Consider the following 20,060-nt stretch of genomic DNA (forward strand, 5'->3'; position numbering starts at 1 on the left):
CTCTTTTGTTAGTTATTTTATTTATTTATTTTGGATTTAGACCCCAAAGTAGAATTACTGAGTCATTCAGTAGTCCTATTTTTAATGTTTTGGGAAACCTCCATACTCTTTTCTGCAGTGTTTGTACCAATTTACATTTCTGCCAATAGTGTACTGTTGCTTTTTCTCCATTTACTTGCCAACATTTATTATCTCTTTTTAATACAACCATTTTAACAGATATTGAGAGATACCTCATTGTGCATTTGATTTGCATTTCTCTGGTTAGTGATATTGATTACCTTTTGAAGTACTTGTTAGCCATTTGAATATCTTTGGAAAAATATCTACTCAACTTCTCTGCCCATTTTTTAAATTGGTTTGTTTACTGTTAAACTGCTCTTGAGTTCTGTGAGTTCCTTGTATATTGTGGATATCAACCCTTTATCAGATACATGATTTGTAAATATTTTCTCCCATATCACAGGTTACCTTTTCATTTTGTTAATCATTTCTTTTGCCATAGAGAAGCTTTTTTAGTTTGATGTATTCCCAACAATATCCATTTTAATTCAGTAGACAATGTTTTTGAATTTCTCTTGAAACTTCGTCTTTGATTTATGAGTTAGATATGTTATAATTTTTGAATAATTTGTGATTTTTCATATTTCATTTTTTTCAGTTACTACTTTTATAGTCAGAAACCAAACTTTGTATGTCTTCAGTTTGCTATTAAAAATAAGACTTGTTGTGCCAAGGAGCTGATCTATCTTAAATGTTTCATGTGCCCTGGAAAAGAATGTGTACTCAGCTAACTGAGGATGGAGTGTTCCCTAAGTATCACTTAGGTCCAATTAATTGATTGTATTGTTCAACTTTTCTACATCCCTGTTGAATTTTTTGTCTACCTGTTCTATGAATTAGCACTGACCACTCAAGTTTAACTGTGAGTTTGTTTCTCTTTTATTTCTGTTAGTTTTTTCCTGCCACATTTTTGCAGCTGTAGTGCTAGGTACAGACAGTTTCTTTGTCTCCTTGGTGACCTAACCCTTTAACAATTGTAATTGTCCATCTATCTCTGGTCATTTGCCTTCTTTATATGATATTAATATAGCAATTCTACTTTACTTGGATTTTTGTTAGCATGGTGTTTCTTGTCCCATCATTTAAATTTTAACCTTTCTATACCACTATACTTCAAGTGGGTATTTTATAGACATATTTCAAGTGAATGTTGGAGTCATATATTTAGATCTTTTGTTTGGTATCTTTTGTTATGATTTTTACCTTTTTCATAAGTATTATATTTAGAATAAGGTCTAGCATTTTATTAGTAGTAGTTTCATTCTTTTGTTTTCTATTTTCTTTTTCCCTCTGTATTTTGTACTGTTGGAATTTTTCTTAAATTTTATTGTATCAACTGGTTAGAATGATACCTTTTTATAGTTTTATTTAGTGTTTTATAGGGATTATAATCTTTATATTCTTAGAATTTTAACTCTTCAAGTGCAAGCAAGAGATCTTATCATCATATACTTTACCTAAATTTCCTCTATGAATTAGCATTCATATGTATTATATCCAGCTTTGGTGAAAACTACATCAGTGTTATAATTTTGCTTTCATCACTGTTGCATATTTAAATTAAAGGGCAAAAAGTCTTTTTATTTATCAACATTTTCTCCTTTCTTTTCCTCTTTCTTCATTCCTGACATTCCATATGTCCCTCTATTATTTCCCTTCCACTGAAAAACTTACATCAGCATTTCTTTTAAAGCAGAGCTACTATTGACAAATTCCCTTAGTTTTATTCCTACTGAAATCATCTTTACTTTGGCTTCATCTCTGAAGAGTGTTTCTGCTAGATATGATTCTGGGTCTGTCATTTTAGCACTTTAAAAATACCGTTCCACTGCCTTTTGACATTTTTGGTTTTTCATGAGAAATGTACAGTCATTTAATTCCCCTTTTTAAAATGTAATACATCATCTCTTTCAAATGTAACATATCATTTATTTCTGGCTTCCTTAAAAATGTCTTTATTTTTGGTTTTCAGTGGTTTGATTTAATGTATCTGGTCATGTTTATCTTTAAGTTTACCTAATTCAGGTTTACTTAGTTGTTTGGGTCTTTTTATTTATGTATTTCATCAACATTGGGAAGGTTTCTGCCATGATTTCTTCAAATACTTTTTGTGTTCTAATTTTTCTTTTTGCCCTCTCTTTTATGCCACAAATCTTAGACCTTTTGATATTTTTCCTCTGAGCCTCTACAATATTTTTTATTCATTTTTGGTGATTTCTGCTACTCTATCTTCATGTACACTTTTTCCTTTATCATCTCAATTCTAATTTTAAGGCACTCAAGGAAAATTTTTATGTCACGTATTATTGGATTGGCTAAAAAGTTCGTTTAGGTTTTTCATAACATCTATAAAAAACCTGTATGAACTTTTTGGCCAACTCTTCATTCGTAATTTACTTTTTAACTTTAGTTCATTGCTGACACCTCTGTTTCCATTTATTGCAACAGTTTGTCCTTTATTCATAAATCATGGTTGTAGTAATTATTTAAAAGTATATATCTTATTTGTAGCATTTGTGCCATCTCCACATTGGTATCTGTTTGTCTTTTCCTGATAATTTTTTAGATTTTTCTGTTTCTTGTTGTTTTTAAAAGCTTAGATTATATTCTGGGCCAGTCACATTATATTCTTGTCTGCCCCCACATATATTCCACTGTGGTCTAGTCTGTAATTTAGCCTCACTCTCTACTTGTTCTGAACATCTTTACTGTCTGAATTCAGTTGGATTCATGTACTTGCAGTTTGAGAGTGGACTGGGACTCAGTGTACAAATGTAAAAGATCCCTTTCTTCTGCTTTCTCCTCTCCATGGTCCTTGCCCCTCTTCCCTGGTTTCCCCGTGTGTTCATCTTTAAAAGTTGGGACTTTGGCCTCTGCACTGCATTGCACAATTTCCCGCAAAGAGACCCAACGTGGGCAAAAAGATGAGAGAAAAAAATCCTACAGGGCTGATCCAGCCACAGCCAGCCATGCTGCCTCTGCATCAGGGGTGTGGTGTCACTACTGAAGCTCACTTGTAGGGCAGGGAAACTCAACCCCGACCTGCACACATGGGTCTCAACCATGGCGGGGAAGAGGGATGTGGGCCACTGGATTGCTGGTGCTGTACAGCTATAAGATGGGCAGAATCAAAAGACTCTTCTCTGAAGGACTGTTGCTGTTGTTCCCTTTTAGTACCAACCAGGGAAGGGGATGGGGGGAGTTGCTGCTTCATTGCTGTCTCTCACCTGGGGCAGAGCAGGGAAATTCCAAGGTCTGTCCTGCAGGGGTTGCCTCCTGATTCTCTAACTAGAAAGAGTAGTTTTCTCCAGGAGCTTTTTCTAACTGTATAGAGTTCTAGGATTTGAGCTTACCTAGAGTCCCATTGGAGAAGGCAATGACAACTCACTCCAGTACTCTTGCCTGGAAAATCCCATGGATGGAGGAGCCTGGTAGGCTGCAGTCCATGGGGTCGCTAGGAGTCAGACACAACTGAGCGACTTCACTTTCACTTTTCACTTTCATGCATTGGAGAAGGCAATGGCAACCCACTCCAGTGTTCTTGCCTGGAGAATGCCAGGGACGGGGGAGCCTGGTGGGCTGCCGTCTCCGGGGTTGCAGAGAGTCAGACACGACTGAAGTGACTTAGCAGCAGCAGCAGCAGAATCCCAGCTGTGGGTTTTTTCCAAGGTCTGTACTAAAGAATATAAAAATTATTCAAAATAAAATGTTGGATTGGACAAAAAGTTAGTTCAGGTTTTTCTATAACATCTTAGAAAAACCCAGACAAACTTTTTGGCCAATCTAATATATATTCATTAATACTGGAGTCCTTCTACATTTGAAATATATGTGTATACTAGGTGGCTCAGACAGTAAAGAATCTACCTGTAATGTAGGAGACCCAGGTTTGATCCCTGGGTCAGGAAGATCCCCTGGAGAAGGGAATGGCTACCCACTCCAGTATTCTTGCCTGGACAATCCTATGGACAGGGGAGCCTGGTGGGCTACAGTCATGGGGTCACAAAGTGTCGGACACAACTGAGCGACTAACATTTACTTATAGTAGGTGATACAGCTATTTTATTTTCTCAAGTCATACAGTAAATTGCCAAGTGCCATTCATTAAATAATCTATTATTTCTTCTCTGCATTGAAATACTTCTATTGCTATATATCTGACTTCCTTTCTGTACTCTATTCTGTTGTAATTTTCTATTTGTCAACTGTGTTTCCATGTCAAACTGTCTTAATTAGAGTAGGTTTATTTGTTTACACCTCTGTTTCTAGATTCCAATTCCTCTTAGATTTAGATTTAAATTCTTACAAGGAAGAATTCATCTTTTTAGTCCTAGCTTATCATATTTCTGACACATAGCTATTACCACTGAATTATTGTCTAATTTTATTGACTTGAAACTTTATTGCTCTAAAACTTATGCTGTTCCATTTGGCTAAATACTTCAAAATATATTCAACATCATAAATATTTATGGAGTATCTGCTATATATAAAAATTGTATTAAGAACTATAGAGAATGCAAAAAATTATTTTGTTTTAAAGAACTCCCAAGCTAGTGTGATAAGAATAAGTTCATGCAAATAAGAGTAAATAAGTGATGTAAGACACTATGGAAAGTGACTTATAAGAAGCACGGGTATACCTGTGGCGGATTCATTTCGATGTTGGGTAAAACTAATACAATATTGTAAAGTTTAAAAATAAAATTAAAAAAAATAAAAAATAAAATCAATACACCTAAAAAAAAAATAAAAAAAAGAAACAGCATGTGTCAGAGGGAGAAATAACAATATAATTGTTTCTCTTGGTCTTTGAAAAAAAGTTTATATAAGGCATAGATATTTCGTGTTGCCATCTTGACTGACTAGTTACATAAGTGAATATAAAGTTATATAGATAAATTCTGTGAAGAATTCCCTTGCCAGAAAGCCTGACTCCATACAGTACTTGAGTCTTTGTGTCTTGTGGGACACAGGAGTTGACCAAGTTAGAGTAGAATTTTGTAGTTTGTTTTTTCTTTTTTTTTTTTCGCTTTCTCAAAGAGCCCTGGTTTGGATCATTGATTTTTAGTACTTTTTTGTTATCTGCATTTCTCCTAAGTGTTCTTACCCAAACGTAGCTTCACTCAAGTAACTTATAGTTACATCCCCTGAATGTTTGTTTGCCACCTGCAGACCTTTGTGCTTTTCTGACTGCATGTCAGACCCACTTGGTAATTGTGTTTCAGGTAAGGGTGAGGTGGGGAAGGAGGAAGCTCTTCTGTGTCCACAGTCATACATTCCAGTGACAGGAAAAGAGACCCTGAAGAGAAAGTGATAAAACCATTTGACTACAGTTACAGAAGTCTGTTGATAATACCATAAAATATATTTTAAATACTTGATGAGGTTAATGGATATTCCCATATTTCTAAAAAATGTGGACATTTGTCAAATACTCATTAGACACTAACCAGTGATGTAAACTGTACATCACATGAAGATGTGAAATATCTTTGGTATTATACATTGATTTTCTTATTGAGCAAATCTCGCATGAAAATTCTGAACTCAGTTCTTTAAATATTCTGAGCAAATCACAAAACTAAATTCCTTTAAAAATGTACATAATATATATTTTCTAAAATGTTAACATTTGTGTAGCTAACATTCCTGGACCTGTATTATGCATACTTGTAATTCATAGTCTTGTGTTCTTTATTTGATTTAAGAAAGAGCTATTTTAGCTCCATTGGCTTATGGGTCATTTGTACATATTACTGCTGCATGTTTAAATGTACCGCCTTCAAAAGTGTTTGTTTGCTGTGGTCTCCCCAGGGAACTTGGGAGCTGACCTCTCATTTTGATGTACACTGTAGTTTCCAGGGCACCCATAGAAACTATTTAGAACCCAATTCCCTGGAGCCCCAGGACTTTGAGACAAATGCTTGACCCCTGCTTTGTCTGTGAACAATATTGAAGCACCTTTCTGTACAGTGAAATGCCAGGGTGACTGCATCTACCGTGGTTCACCAAAAGTGACATTTTGGAGAGAAATAAAACATGTTGTGCGGGCATGTTTGGCTTCACATTTAAACCAAGTTTAGAATGGGAGCAACTTGTCACTTTGAGCAAAAATATTTTCCCAGGGATCATGATAGATGGACAATCTGTTTCTAACCTTACTCTTTTATGATTGTACCTTACTTGTTACCTCCCTTGAAACATGTGTTTTCCATAAATCACAGACAGCTATCTTAAATAGTGATATACATTGTTGTTTATAAAGTTAGCTGTTAAAACCATATTTATGAGAGAGAAAGAAATTGATGACAAAGATAGAATGCCATAGGAATACAATGCAATAGGTCATAAATAAAATGAAAAGAGAGCTTTCTAAGTCATCCTGCTCTCAAAGCATTTATAAGTTTAATAAGAAGGTAGGCACCCCTGGAGTAGGAAATGGCAGCCAGCTTCAGTATTCTTCCTTTGAAAATTCCATGGACAGTGGAGCCTGACAGACTATAGTCCATGGGATTGCAAAGAGTTGGACATGATTAAGTGACTGAGCACAAGGCATAATGATGTTCCCCTGAATGATGGGAATCTGGGGTTGGGGATGTGAAGGTTCAGGAGTGGAGAGCAGAGAGGCAGAAGGTAGAGCCCTAGAGAGAAATGGCAAGATTGAGTCAGTTCAGCAGGTCTTAGTATATGTGACTAGGTCAGTTGATGAATGAAGACCATGAAAACATGGTTTCTTCTTATCTTCAAGTATAGACACATACAGTCTGGGTAATGTTTCTTTGGTAGTAATATGATGACTGTAAAATAAACTAAAAATTAACATGAAAGACAAGATTATACATAAATTGTCAAATCAGCAACACTACATGTTATAATAGTAAGATGGGAGATGATCAGTCAGCTGATTTTACAGGGGTTCTCAGGTCTTATTTGACCAACCTGCTTCCCCTCCATTCTGGGTGCCAAATCTGTTCACTGTTCAGCCAGTAGAAGCCTGGAGACGGGGCACTCGAATCCTGGTTCCCTAAATACACCTAATACATTGATGAAGTTTTGAAACTGGTCAGGCTTCACATTAGAATAAATTATTTTCTATGTAATATGCACTGAGAATAGTTGATCCCAATACACTTCTCCCAAAGATTTTTACCAAAGTATGAGAAGCCAAGGAAGGAAGGAAAGAAGGAAGATAAGATGGAAAGGGAAAAGGTGGCATCACATTAGTACAGAGTACAGACTGAAAGCCAGCCTACTCTCCATTGAAGCTACCTTGCAAACACTGCCTGTGACCTAACCATCTGTAAAAATGTCCTTGTTTACTTATAGAATTGGCCTGTCTGTCTGAAATACAGTGCAAAGATGGTGACTCTTAGACCTCCCAGCCAGAGTGTATCCTACTCACTTGTCAGAGGACCAGACTGGGACACAAGAAGCCAGCCCCCCTGCATAGCCCAGGATCGCCAGGGGAATGGCATTGGGAAGAGCAAGCTGTCTGCCATGCCACATGCTGTGACAGGGCCATCGTTCTAAGCCTGAGACCTGTGTGGTCACTGATCAAAGCCAAGGGAAGATGCCAATGTTGTCTAACTCCCTCCTTGTGGAAGATGAGAAAAGTAATGAAATCCAACACCATGGGGCTTAAGAGAATATATTGCAGAGCAGACTGGAGGAAGTGGAATCTGTGTGACTCAAAAGAAAACACACTTCTATACATGGTTTCCTACAGAGCACATAGAACACCTTAGAAAGCAATTTGACATCCTTGGTAGGTTGCTGGGGACAGCATGGTCCTGGGTTGAGAGGAACAGAAAGCCAGATTGCAGTAAAAATATAGTTAGGAAACAGAAGATGAATGAGTAAAGCAGTGCTGACGTGGTGAGAGCAGAATTAAAGTGCTTACCTGGCAGGAATCCTGGGGCCAGAGGTACTCCCCGGGGGGTCTCCAGGAATTGGATGGTGGTTATTCACTTGAAAACAGGGCTTTGTCATATTGCTCTGGTTTCTTTCTAATCACAATGTTTGCTTTAATTTAAACTTAAAATAATATTTAGTCTTCTGGACTGTAACATTTATCTTGTTTAGCACAGTATTCCCAGTGTCCAGCACCATGCCCGGATGTTGTCAGAATCCTGTAACTGTGTGTTCAATCAATCACTGAATGATGATTTTATACTTGTCAAAGTGGGACTGATGGGACTGGTCAATTTGAGTCTACTGCTAATCCCAATGCTTGTTAGCTATGTAGCCTTGAGCAAAATGACCTCTTTGTGCATCAAATTTTCTCATTTGTAAAACAGTGATTAGAACAATATCTTCTGAATTTTGTGAGGTTTTTATGGAGATAAGGAATGTAAGGTATTTACCCTAATGCTTTTACAGATAAGTGCAGAATAAATGTTAGCAATTGTCATTCTATTAAAACAGCAACAGCAAAAGAGAACCATGTGTAAAATGAAGATGATTTGTTGTTCCAGTCAGAATAACAAAAGGAGTTTCACCTCCTTAGACAAGCTCTGTTAAGATAGTTAATTATATATCCTTTTAGAAAATCAAAGACATGTTACAAAATGGTAAAAGTTTCTCACAAAGATAAAGCCATTTGACAAAGAAGTTCAGATTTCTCTGTGAATTTAAGTGCTAGGAGAAAAAGAATCAATAAATTTAAGTTTCAGGGAAAATGGTGGTGACCCAAGTATTTAATTCGTAGGGAACAATCAGAGATGAAATAAGAGGGTGATACGCAGTACACAAAGAAACACAATTCAGTACTTACAAATAGGCAAAATGATGCCTGTGTCAGGCCCTTCAGTGAATTGCTGAACCTAATCTAGGGAACCCTCCTGGAGTTCCTCAGTGATGTAAGAGATTATATAAGGGTGTGTATTTAAGTGATCAGGTTCTTTCACAACTCTGCAGGAGTTGAGATCAACTTGTAGAAAACTGATACAAAGCCTGAGATTCCTATCTACACTAATGCAAATAATTTTGTCCAGTTGAGAATATACATCTAACTCAAATTCTCATTAAATATTCTCTCAAAATTTGACACAATTTGTTTTTTTTTACTTAACTCTCATATTAAATAAGTTTGGCATGTATTTTCCTAATTAATCTTTGACCATATATTCACATTTTAAACTCTTTGAAAATTATATATATATTTTTTTCACAAGATTATGTCCTGTAATTTTATTTTATTTTTTTCCATGATGAGTTTTCCATTTATTTTTTTTTAAACTTTACATAATTGTATTAGTTTTGCCAAATATCAAAATGAATCCACCACAGGCATACATGTGTTCCCCATCCTGAACCCTCCTCCCTCCTGCCTCCCCGTACCATCCCTCTGGGTCGTCCCAGTGCACCAGCCCCAAGCATCCAGTATCGTACATCGAACCTGGACTGGCAACTCATTTCATACGTGATATTTTACATGTTTCAATGCCATTCTCCCAAATCTTCCCACCCCCTCCCTCTCCCACAGAGTCCATAAGACTGTTCTATACATCAGTGTCTCTTTTGCTGTCTCGTACACCGGGTTATTGTTACCATCTTTCTAAATTCCATATATATGTGTTAGTATACTGTATTGGTGTTTTTCTTTCTGGCTTACTTCACTCTGTATAATAGGCTCCAGTTTCATCCACCTCATTAGAACTGATTCAAATGTATTCTTTTTAATGGCTGAGTAATACTCCATTGTGTATATGTACCACTGCTTTCTTATCCCTTCATCTGCTGATGGACATCTAGGTTGCTTCCATGTCCTGGCTATTACAAACAGTGCTGCGATGAACATTGGGGTACACGTGTCTCTTTCCCTTCTGGTTTCCTCAGTGTGTATGCCCAGCAGTGGGATTGCTGGATCATAAAGCAGTTCTATTTCCAGTTTTTTAAGGAATCTCCACACTGTTCTCCATAGTGGCTGTACTAGTTTGCATTCCCACCAACAGTGTAAGAGGGTTCCCTTTTCTCCACACCCTCTCCAGCATTTATTATTTGTAGACTTTTGGATTGCAGCCATTCTGACTGGTGTGAGATGGTATCTCATTGTGGTTTTGATTTGCATTTCTCTGATAATGAGTGATGTTGAGCATCTTTTCATGTGTTTGTTAGCCATCTGTATGTCTTCTTTGGAGAAATGTCTGTTTAGTTCTTTGGCCCATTTTTTGATTGGGTCATTTATTTTTCTGGAGTTGAGCTGTAGGAGTTGCTTGTATATTTTTGAGATTAGTTGTTTGTCAGTTGCTTCATTTGCTATTTTCTCCCATTCTGAAGGCTGTCTTTTCACCTTGCTAATAGTTTCCTTTGATGTGCAGAAGCTTTTAAGGTTAATTAGGTCCCATTTGTTTTTGCTTTTATTTCCAGTATTCTGGGAGGTGGGTCATAGAGGATCCTGCTGTGATGTATGTCAGAGTGTTTTGCCTATGTTCTCCTCTAGGAGTTTTATAGTTTCTGGTCTTACGTTGAGATCTTTAATCCATTTTGAGTTTATTTTTGTGTATGGTGTTAGAAAGTGTTCTAGTTTCATTCTTTTGCAAGTGGTTGACCAGCTTTCCCAGCACCACTTGTTAAAGAGATTGTCTTTAATCCATTGTATATTCTTGCCTCCTTTGTCAAAGATAAGGTGTCCATATGTGTGTGGATTTATCTCTGGGCTTTCTATTTTGTTCCATTGATCTATATTTCTGTCTTTGTGCCAGTACCATACTGTCTTGATAACTGTGGCTTTGTAATAGAGCCTGAAGTCAGGCAGGTTGATTCTTCCAGTTCCATTCTTCTTTCTCAAGATCGCTTTGGCTATTCGAGGTTTTTTGTATTTCCATACAAATTGTGAAATTATTTGTTCTAGCTCTCTGAAGAATACTGTTGGTAGCTTGATAGGGATTGCATTGAATCTATAAATTGCTTTGGGTAGTATACTCATTTTCACTATATTGATTCTTCCAATCCATGAACATGGTATATTTCTCCATCTATGAGTGTCCTCTTTGATTTCTTTCACCAGTGTTTTATAGTTTTCTATGTATAGGTCTTTAGTTTCTTTAGGTAGATATATTCCTAAGTATTTTATTCTTTCCGTTGCAATGGTGAATGGAATTGTTTCCTTAATTTCTCTCTTTTCTCATTATTAGTGTATAGGAATGCAAGGGATTTCTGTGTATTGATTTTATATCCTGCAACTTTACTATAGTCATTGATTAGTTCTAGTAATTTTCTGGTGGAGTCTTTAGGGTTTTCTATGTAGAGGATCATGTCATCTGCAAACAGTGAGAGTTTTACTTCTTCTTTTCCAATTTGGATTCCTTTTATTTCTTTTTCTTCTCTGATTGCTGTGGCCAAAACTTCCAAAACTATGTTGAATATTAATGGTGAAAGCGAGCACCCTTGTCTTGTTCCTGTCTTTAGAGGAAATGCTTTCAATTTTTCACCATTGAGGCTAATGTTTGCTGTGGGTTTGTCATATGTAGCTTTTATTAAGTTGAGATATGTTCATTCTATTCCTGCTTTCTGGAGAGTTTTTATCATAAATGGATGTTGAATTTTGTCAAAGGCTTTCTCTGCATGAAGAACCCCAGGGTTAGTAGAAGGAAGAAAATCTTAAAAATTAGAGCAGAAATAAATGCAAAAGAAACAAAAGAGACCATAGCAAAAATCAACAAAACCAAAAGCTGGTTCTTTGAAAGGATAAATAAAATTGACAAACCATTAGCCAGACTCATCAAGAAACAAAGGGAGAAAAATCAAATCAATAAAATTAGAAACGAAAATGGAGAGATCACAACAGACAACATAGAAATACAAAGGATCATAAGAGACTACTATCAACAATTATATGCCAATAAAATGGACAACGTGGAAGAAATGGACAAATTCTTAGAAAAGTACAACTTTCCAAAACTGGACCAGGAAGAAATAGAAAATCTTAACAGACCCATCACAAGCACGGAAATTGAAACTGTAATCAAAAATCTTCCAGCAAACAAAAGCCCAGGTCCAGACGGCTTCACAGCTGAATTCTACCAAAAATTTAGAGAAGAGTTAACACCTATCCTGCTCAAACTCTTCCAGAAAATTTCAGAGGAAGGTAAACTTCCAAACTCATTCTATGAGGCCACCATCACCCTAATACCAAAACCTGACAAAGATCCCACAAAAAAAGAAAACTACAGGCCAATATCACTGATGAACATAGATGCAAAAATCCTTAACAAAATTCTAGCAATCAGAATCCAACAACACATTAAAAAGATCATACACCATGACCAAGTGGGCTTTATCCCAGGGATGCAAGGATTCTTCAATATCCACAAATCAATCAATGTAATACACCACATTAACAAATTGAAAAATAAAAACCATACGATTATCTCAATAGATGCAGTGAAAATTATATTTTATGAAAACAACTAGATAGTACTTTGGAAGATATATTTCTTACATATATTTCTGCAGAATCCTGTAATGATTTATGACCCTTAGAATTTCACTGTAGACAAGGCTTTCATCATAAACATGAGTCACATGGCTTTTCATGATCTGGTCTCAGTTTAATTCTTTATCTTCATCTCTTACTATTCCTGGCCTCATGTCCATCACGCCAGATGTGTTGATTGGGTCATACTGCGTCTCACTTTCCCCTCTGTTTTCCTACACCATGTCCTTTGCCAGGCCTACCCTACTTCCTTCCCATGGTGCACACAGACATGACCCCCTTCTCCTGAGCAGCTGATACTCGTCCTTCAAGTCTTAGCTGCTACTTCTCTCTGATCCTTTCCTCCCACCTCAGGACCTGGTTTGGTTCTGGGTTTGCGTCCCTAGAGTTGAAGCTTAGTCACCTTTCCTATCAGAGCCAGTGTTCATCAGGCTGTATTAGACTGTGTGCTCCTCCACCCATGGACCATACAACATTCCTGAAAAATAGCAACGATTAATGGTTACATTCATTATCACATCCTTAGGTCTATTAGTTATCTGTTGTTACATAACAAATTAACATACATTTAGCAGCTTTAAAGAGCAAATGTATTACCTCACAGTTTCTGTAGGTCAAGAGTCTAAGTGTAGCTTAACCGAATATCTACTTGGAAATCTCTCGTAAGGTCATAACCAAGAAGTCAGTCAGTTGTTCAGTCACTCAGTCATGTCCGACTCTTTGCAACCCCACAGACTGCAGCACTCCAGACTTGCCTCTCCTTGACCATCTCCTGGAGTTTGCTCAGACTCGTGTTCGTTGAGTCAATGATGTCCTCCTACCATTTCACCCCCTGCCATTCCCTTGTCCTTTTGCGTGCAGTCTTTCCCAGCATCAGGGTCTTTTCCGAAGAGTCGGCTCTTTGCATCAATCAGGTGTCCAAATTATCAAACCAGGTGTCAGGTAGGAGTCTCATTAAAGGCTAAGATGAGGAAGAATCAGCTTCCAAGCTCATAGAATTGTTGACAGAATTCAGTTGGTTCTTGTTCTGTGACCCTCTCCCCAGAGGCTGCTTGTTTCTTCAAAGCTGGCAGACTGATGCGACAACAGAGAGAGTTTGTTAGCAGGATGGCAAATTACACTCTTAGGCTACAGCACTATAAAAGTTATATCTCATCACCTTTGCCACATCCTGTTACACAGAAGCAAGCCATAGGTCTGTTCACACTCCAGGGGAGAGATTACATGAGGCAGGGATCATGGAGGCCCTCTTAGCATCTGTCCACCACAGTGGGCCCAGAGCTGTGCTAGCGCTTAATAGGTACTGAAATAATAGCCTCCCAGTGAATGATTTATTCAATGAAAAAATGGTTTACATGGATGCTTGATTACAGAAATATGAGAAAACCCCTTCCTCTAAGCATAAGACAATGAATTTGTGTCACCATGTTCATGTTTTTTCTTCTGATTGATCCTTTCCTTTCTTACTCCCCATTGTTATATCAGTTTTCAAAATATTGTTAGAAGATGTGGCCAGTTAAGCTAAAATATAGGGAATCAGAAAAAGTACTTCTGGTATTTTTAAAGTATGCATGTGATGTGCCCTGCATTTGTTTTTCTTGTATTTTGAATCTGCATCATGCTGATATGTATCCAGAGCAAGGTGAGCATTGCTGTAGCTATGTATAAAATCTCCTACTTAAATGATTTCATCCTAGATTTTCCTCAACCTCTTGAATTATGACTTTAACGGTATACTCTAAAACTACTTCATGTACTGAAATTGACTTCATTGAATTTTATGACAGGAAACAATTTTGACTTCCAATGAAAAGATTAATATCATCTTTGCAAATTTTGTCTAAACGTTGTCAGTCAGAATTGCAGAGTGATTCTATCTCCTATCAGACATCTGAACATTTCTTTCATCCATGTTTTTGATTCCTCTAAAGTAATAGATGAAGGGCCAAATTAAGCTGAAGAGGTGGTTACATAAATATACTTAATGGTTCTTGCCATATATACAGTCCCTAATATTACAGAACAATATTCCTGGAGCATGCATCCACTGTTTCTAAGGATAAATAAACTCTTTTCAAAAGTGTATTGTATGTGGGTTAATGTCTATAAAGGTTAAAAACATCAAACTCGGAAATATCATGACCTGACATTAATGACCCAATAATAGGTTGACATTTGCAATTCTTCTTGGGGGGTAATAGCCCACCATATGCAAAGATCAGCTTCTGCATTTAGCTGCTATCTCAGAGGGGGGGAAAAAATCACTATGAGTAATAATAGTACAAGGGAGGTTAATAACAGGTACAGGCCTAGTATAGCTTTTATCAGTCTGTTTAGAAAATGAACTGAGAATTGCTGTCAACTCAATTGGGAAGGGGAAGGGAAGAATGGATCCATATGGGAGGCATCACTCAGCTTCCAGTGTGTGTGTGAAGGTTGTTTGCAAGGTTACCCTTGCTGATGCAACATAAAGCTGAAATTTGCATGTCAAAGCTTTGTTCCTTTTGTAACACCATGCCACACAAATCACTGGCCCTGGGGTTTAAATTTCACAGATGTCTAAGCTCATTTAAAAATTAAAGTGCAATAATTTGTGATCCACAGTGCACCTAATCATTCTACTTTTCTTCAGAATGTTTTGTTTAGCCATTATGCTTCGTTTTACCCTCTAAAATCGCAATTTTTCATAGGTTATCTTGGTTTTTCCTTTGAAAGCTAATGTATTCTCTGACAAGAAAATTTTTCTTTGCTGCTGTTGTATTAGTAGTACCGTTAAAAGATTCAAATCCCCACAATATTGATCCGTATTTAAAAATCAGAACCAGAAATAATTCAGCATTAAGCTGACCATTATATTTTCCTGAGTTCTTAGGAAAAAACAGTACTCATGCGTGCTAGATATCTGTCCTTGTTTTTATTATTTCAGTTACCTTCCAGGTTTCAGAACACATTGCAAGGAATGTTTGCACTATTTTTTGCTCTATGAATTATTTCATCAGAATTAGTGGCTTTGGGTTACTAGAAAATATCCCAAGATGCGGCGAGCCAGTAGACTTACAGTGACTCACTATAGGTTATGTTTATTACCATGGCCATAAATTAACATCTTTTTTCAGAATTGAAAGCATTATGTGATAAACATTTTAGTGTAAAGGTCACAGAAAATTACAAATGATGAAGGAAGTAGAATTTTACTCATTCAGACTAAGATGTATATTTGCAGCTTCATTTTGGTACAGTGTAAGTATGAAGAGTAAACACAACTTTTGGTCCTTTTTTTTTTTTTTTTTTACTTTATAGGAAATGCTAAAGCAACATTCTGTGGCTTACAACATGGGGATTAGTTTCAATTACGCCTGATTGATTCACTCTTTCAACTTTTGCCCTTTTCCTTATTATTATTAAAATAAATAACAGAAATAATTTCACAACTCTTTTTCATTTTACCCAACTCTTGATTTTTTTCAAGGGTGTGGAGAACAGACATGCACCATGGGTCTGGAAACACTTAACAGCTTTAGTGTCCTTGGGCAACAAAGAGGAAGGCAAAGTCAGTGATTGCAATGAGATTTCATGGGAAACACAGAAATGAATTTTAAGTTGCATCGCAGGTCAAATTAATCATTTTATGTTTATTCTAAAGAAACAAGAAAAAGATTTGGATAATTTTATAAGAAATACAATTGTATTTTTATTTGGTGCCTAATAACAGCTAGGGCTTATGTTCAAGAATGATCAAACATTAGGATGGCATATGATCAGTAAAAGCAAAGATTATACATCACTTATTATTTTGCCTGAATGCTGAAAATACGTCTCCAAGTTCCAGAATACATGTAAATTAATGATTCATTGTTCCCTGTTGCTAATAATACTTAGTAAGACATGTTGAGAATACATTAAAATTCAATGTGTAGATTTTAGTTTTAGTTTTTTATGGCAGCTAACTTGGCTATTGTAAAATTAAATGGTCAAAAATTTTTATGTTCAAAAACTGAGATAGAAAATTTGGATCATAAAAATGGCATTGCAGACCAATTTTCTCAAATTCTCTTTATGAGAAGTATCCATTTAAAAGGTAATCCATGAACAACTGATACACAAATAATATGGATATTAGAGGGTTATACTGTGAACCCTGGCTTGATGGTTTTTAGACACAAGAAAAATAGTCACGTATTTGTAGTATGTCTCTAAATACTATTTGATTAAAACTAGTAACATCCAGCATAAACAGATGAATCCTAAGTAAAAATAAGTTTTTATTTTAGAAAGAAACTAGAATTTCAGAATACATCTATCTAGTTTGAGCCAAAGATCCTATTGCTTTTAAAAAAAAAAGGGCAAATGCAAATATTACACTTTTATTTTTTAAAGTATAAAAGTATTACTACTTTGTAAAGTACTATGCCTTCTGCAAATAAAGATGCTTTCACTTATTTTCCAATTTGGGTGTCTTTTATTAGTTTTTCTTGTTTAATTACTCTAGATAGGACTTCAAGTAAAGTGTTGCATATTGGTGGTAAAAGTGAGAATCTTTCTTGTTCCTAATCTTAGAAACTGAGCTTTCAGTCCTTCACCACTGGGTATGCTGTGAGGTTTTGTCATGAATGGTTACTGAATTTTGTTAACCACCTTTTCTGAATCTGATAAGATGATCATATTTATTGTTTCCTTTGTTCTGTAAATATGGTGTACTACATTGGTTAATTTTCTAATTTTAAATAGAAATATTCTTGCATTCCTGGGATAAATCCCACTTGGTCATAGTGTATGATCCATTAAATGTGCTGCTAGATTTGGTTTTCTAGTGTTAAAAGACGCTTACTCCTTGGAAGGAAAGTTATGACCAACCTACACAGCATATTCAAAAGCAGAGACATTACTTTGCCAACAAAGGTCCGTCTAGTCAAGGCTATGGTTTTTCCTGTGGTCATGTATGGATGTGACAGTTGGACTGTGAAGAAGGCTGAACGCCGAAGAATTGATGCTTTTGAACTGTGGTGTTGGAGAAGACTCCTGAGAGTCCCTTGGACTGCAAGGAGATCCAACCAGTCCATTCTGAAGGAGATCAGTCCTGGGATTTCTTTGGAAGGAATGATGCTAAAGCTGAAACTCCAGTACTTTGGCCACCTCATGCGAAGAGCTGACTCATTGGAAAAGACTCTGATGCTGGGAGGGATTGGGGGCAAAAGGAGAAGGGGACAACAGAGGATGAGATGGCTGGATGGCATTACCGACTCGATGGACATGAGTCTGGGTGAAGTCCGGGAGTTGGTGATGGACAGGGAGGCCTGGCGTGCTGTGATTCATGGGGTCGCAAAGAGTCCGACACCACTGAGCGACTGAACTGAACTGAACAGTTTTGTATCTGTATTCAGAAAAAGTACTGGTCTGTAGTTTTTGGTTTTCTTGTGGTATTTATATTGACTTTGATTATCTGGGTGATTCTGGCCTGATTGATTATCATAGGCAGTGTTTCCTCTCATTTTTTTTTGAGAAGTCTGAGTTGAGAAGAGTTAGTTTTAATTATTTAAAAAGTTTGGTAGAATTCGCCAGTGAAGCCATCTAGTCTTGGATTTACTTGTCAGTAGGTTTTTAATTATTTATTCAGCCTCTTTATTTGTTATAGGTCCACACAGTGTCTGTTTTTTGGGGGAGGGTCAGGTGAGACAAAGCTAGTGATTTGTATGTTTCTAAGAATTTATCCATTTTTGTCTAGATCTAACATCCTGTCAGTATGATTGTTCATAGCATTTTCTTAAAATCCTGTTTCTATAAAGCTGATAGCATGCCCCACTTTTATTGTTTATTTTAGTTGTGTCTTTCCTTACTCACCTAACTAAAGGTTCCTTAACTTTGTTGATTCTTTCAAAGAACCAATACTGGTTTTGTTATATGTTCTCTCTCTCCTAAGCTTAGCTCCTTTCTTCTGCTAACTCTGGGTTTAGTCTGCTCTTCTAGTTCCTTAAGATGTAAATTTGGGTCATTGGTTTGAGGTCTGTCTTTTTTAATGTAGCTGTTGACAATTGTACATTTCCCTTTGAGCACTTAGTTTGTGGCATTCCATAAGTTTTGGTATGCTGTGTTTGTTTTCGTTCATCTCAAAGTATTTTTTAATTTTCCTAATTATTTATTCTTTGACATTATTGTGAGCCGAATTGGATTTCTCCAAAATTTGCATGTCGAAGTCCTAACTCTAGAACTCTATGATGTTACTGTTGGGAGATAAGGCCTTTGAAGAGGTAGATTAAGGTAAAATGAGATCATTTGGATGGTCTGTAATCCAGTGTGACTTGTACTCTTATGAGAAGATATTAGGACACCAACACATGGGAGGAATATCTTGTGCAGACTGAAGATGGCTGTTTCCAAGGCAAAGAGAGTCCTTCAAAAGAAACTCTAGCCTCCAAGAGTATGAGAAGGCAATTTATTTAAGCTTCTCAGCCTGCAGTACTTTGTTATGGAATCCCTAACAATCTACTACAGACCCATTGTCTGTTTAAGAGTGTACTGTTCAGTTTCCACATATCTTTCTTTGAGTTATCTAGTTTTCTTTCAGTTATTGCTTCAGTTCATTATGGTCAGAGGAGATACTTTGTATAAATTCAATCTTGCTTATTTTTTTTCTAGTTGATTATATTTTTTTCTTATCTTTTTAACTTGGATAAATCTCTTAAATATAATATCACTTGCTCCAAAGAAACTTTTACTAGATATCCAGCAATTTCTTCAACTTCAAGACCATTTTAGTCTTTGCTAATTTCAAGGAAAGTGAAGTTAAGTACTTTTACTTTGAAATTGTGTATAATGTGATTGATTTTTAAATTATTTTTATCTGATTACATGCATAAAAAGTAGTCTGTAATGTTTGCCAAATTTTAATGGCTATTTCTAGGTAGAATTTTAAATGACTATTTGCTTTCTTCTTTCACTGTTTTTTATTTCTGAAATTTTAGACATATAGCATGTATTTTTAAAAAACTATTAAATAGCTTAAAAATTGCATCAGTTTTCAGTCTTTATGTAATTGTATGGGAGCATACCTTTGCCATATATATATATATATATTAATATTAACTCTTGATTGGAGTAAGTGATGTTTTGTTGTCCTCATTTATATTTCTCTTTTAGCTAGATTGGATATTTTCTCATTATTCTTAACCATTTCTTGCTGGTAAATACACTCTATTTCAATTCTTCTACATTGTTTTGTTGGCATCTTTAGCATGAAGATAGTTTTAAAGACTGTCTTTCAATTAATTATGCTATTCTTTTTTAAAAAGTATCAATCTTATTTAAATGCTAGAGTTGTTTTATAGCCTCACATATGGTCCATTCTGGAGAATGTTCCCTATACACTTGAGAAATGCTCACTCTGTTGTGTGGAGTGTTCTGTATGTGTCAGGTATAGTTTGTTTATGGTGTTTTTTAAGCCATTTGCTTCCTTATTTGCTCTTCTGTCTAGCTGGTTTATCCACTGGAGTCTCCAATTAATATTGTAAAGCTTTTTATATTATCTTTAAATTTCATCAAAGTGTGCCTTATATTTTGAGGC

The 20,060-nt window shown here is 36.1% G+C and overlaps 1 protein-coding gene across 5 annotated transcripts in view; it reads left to right on the plus strand.

Moving 5' to 3' along the window:
- GPC5 (glypican 5) overlaps positions 1-20,060 on the plus strand; it is a 1,583,243-nt gene that overhangs the window by 941,453 nt on the left and 621,730 nt on the right. The window lies entirely within an intron of this gene.

The sequence above is a fragment of the Bos grunniens genome, chromosome 12 (assembly GCF_055505025.1).
Source record: "Bos grunniens cultivar Pamir isolate PY7600 chromosome 12, Bosgru_T2T1.0, whole genome shotgun sequence".
Taxonomy (NCBI): domain Eukaryota; kingdom Metazoa; phylum Chordata; class Mammalia; order Artiodactyla; family Bovidae; genus Bos; species Bos grunniens.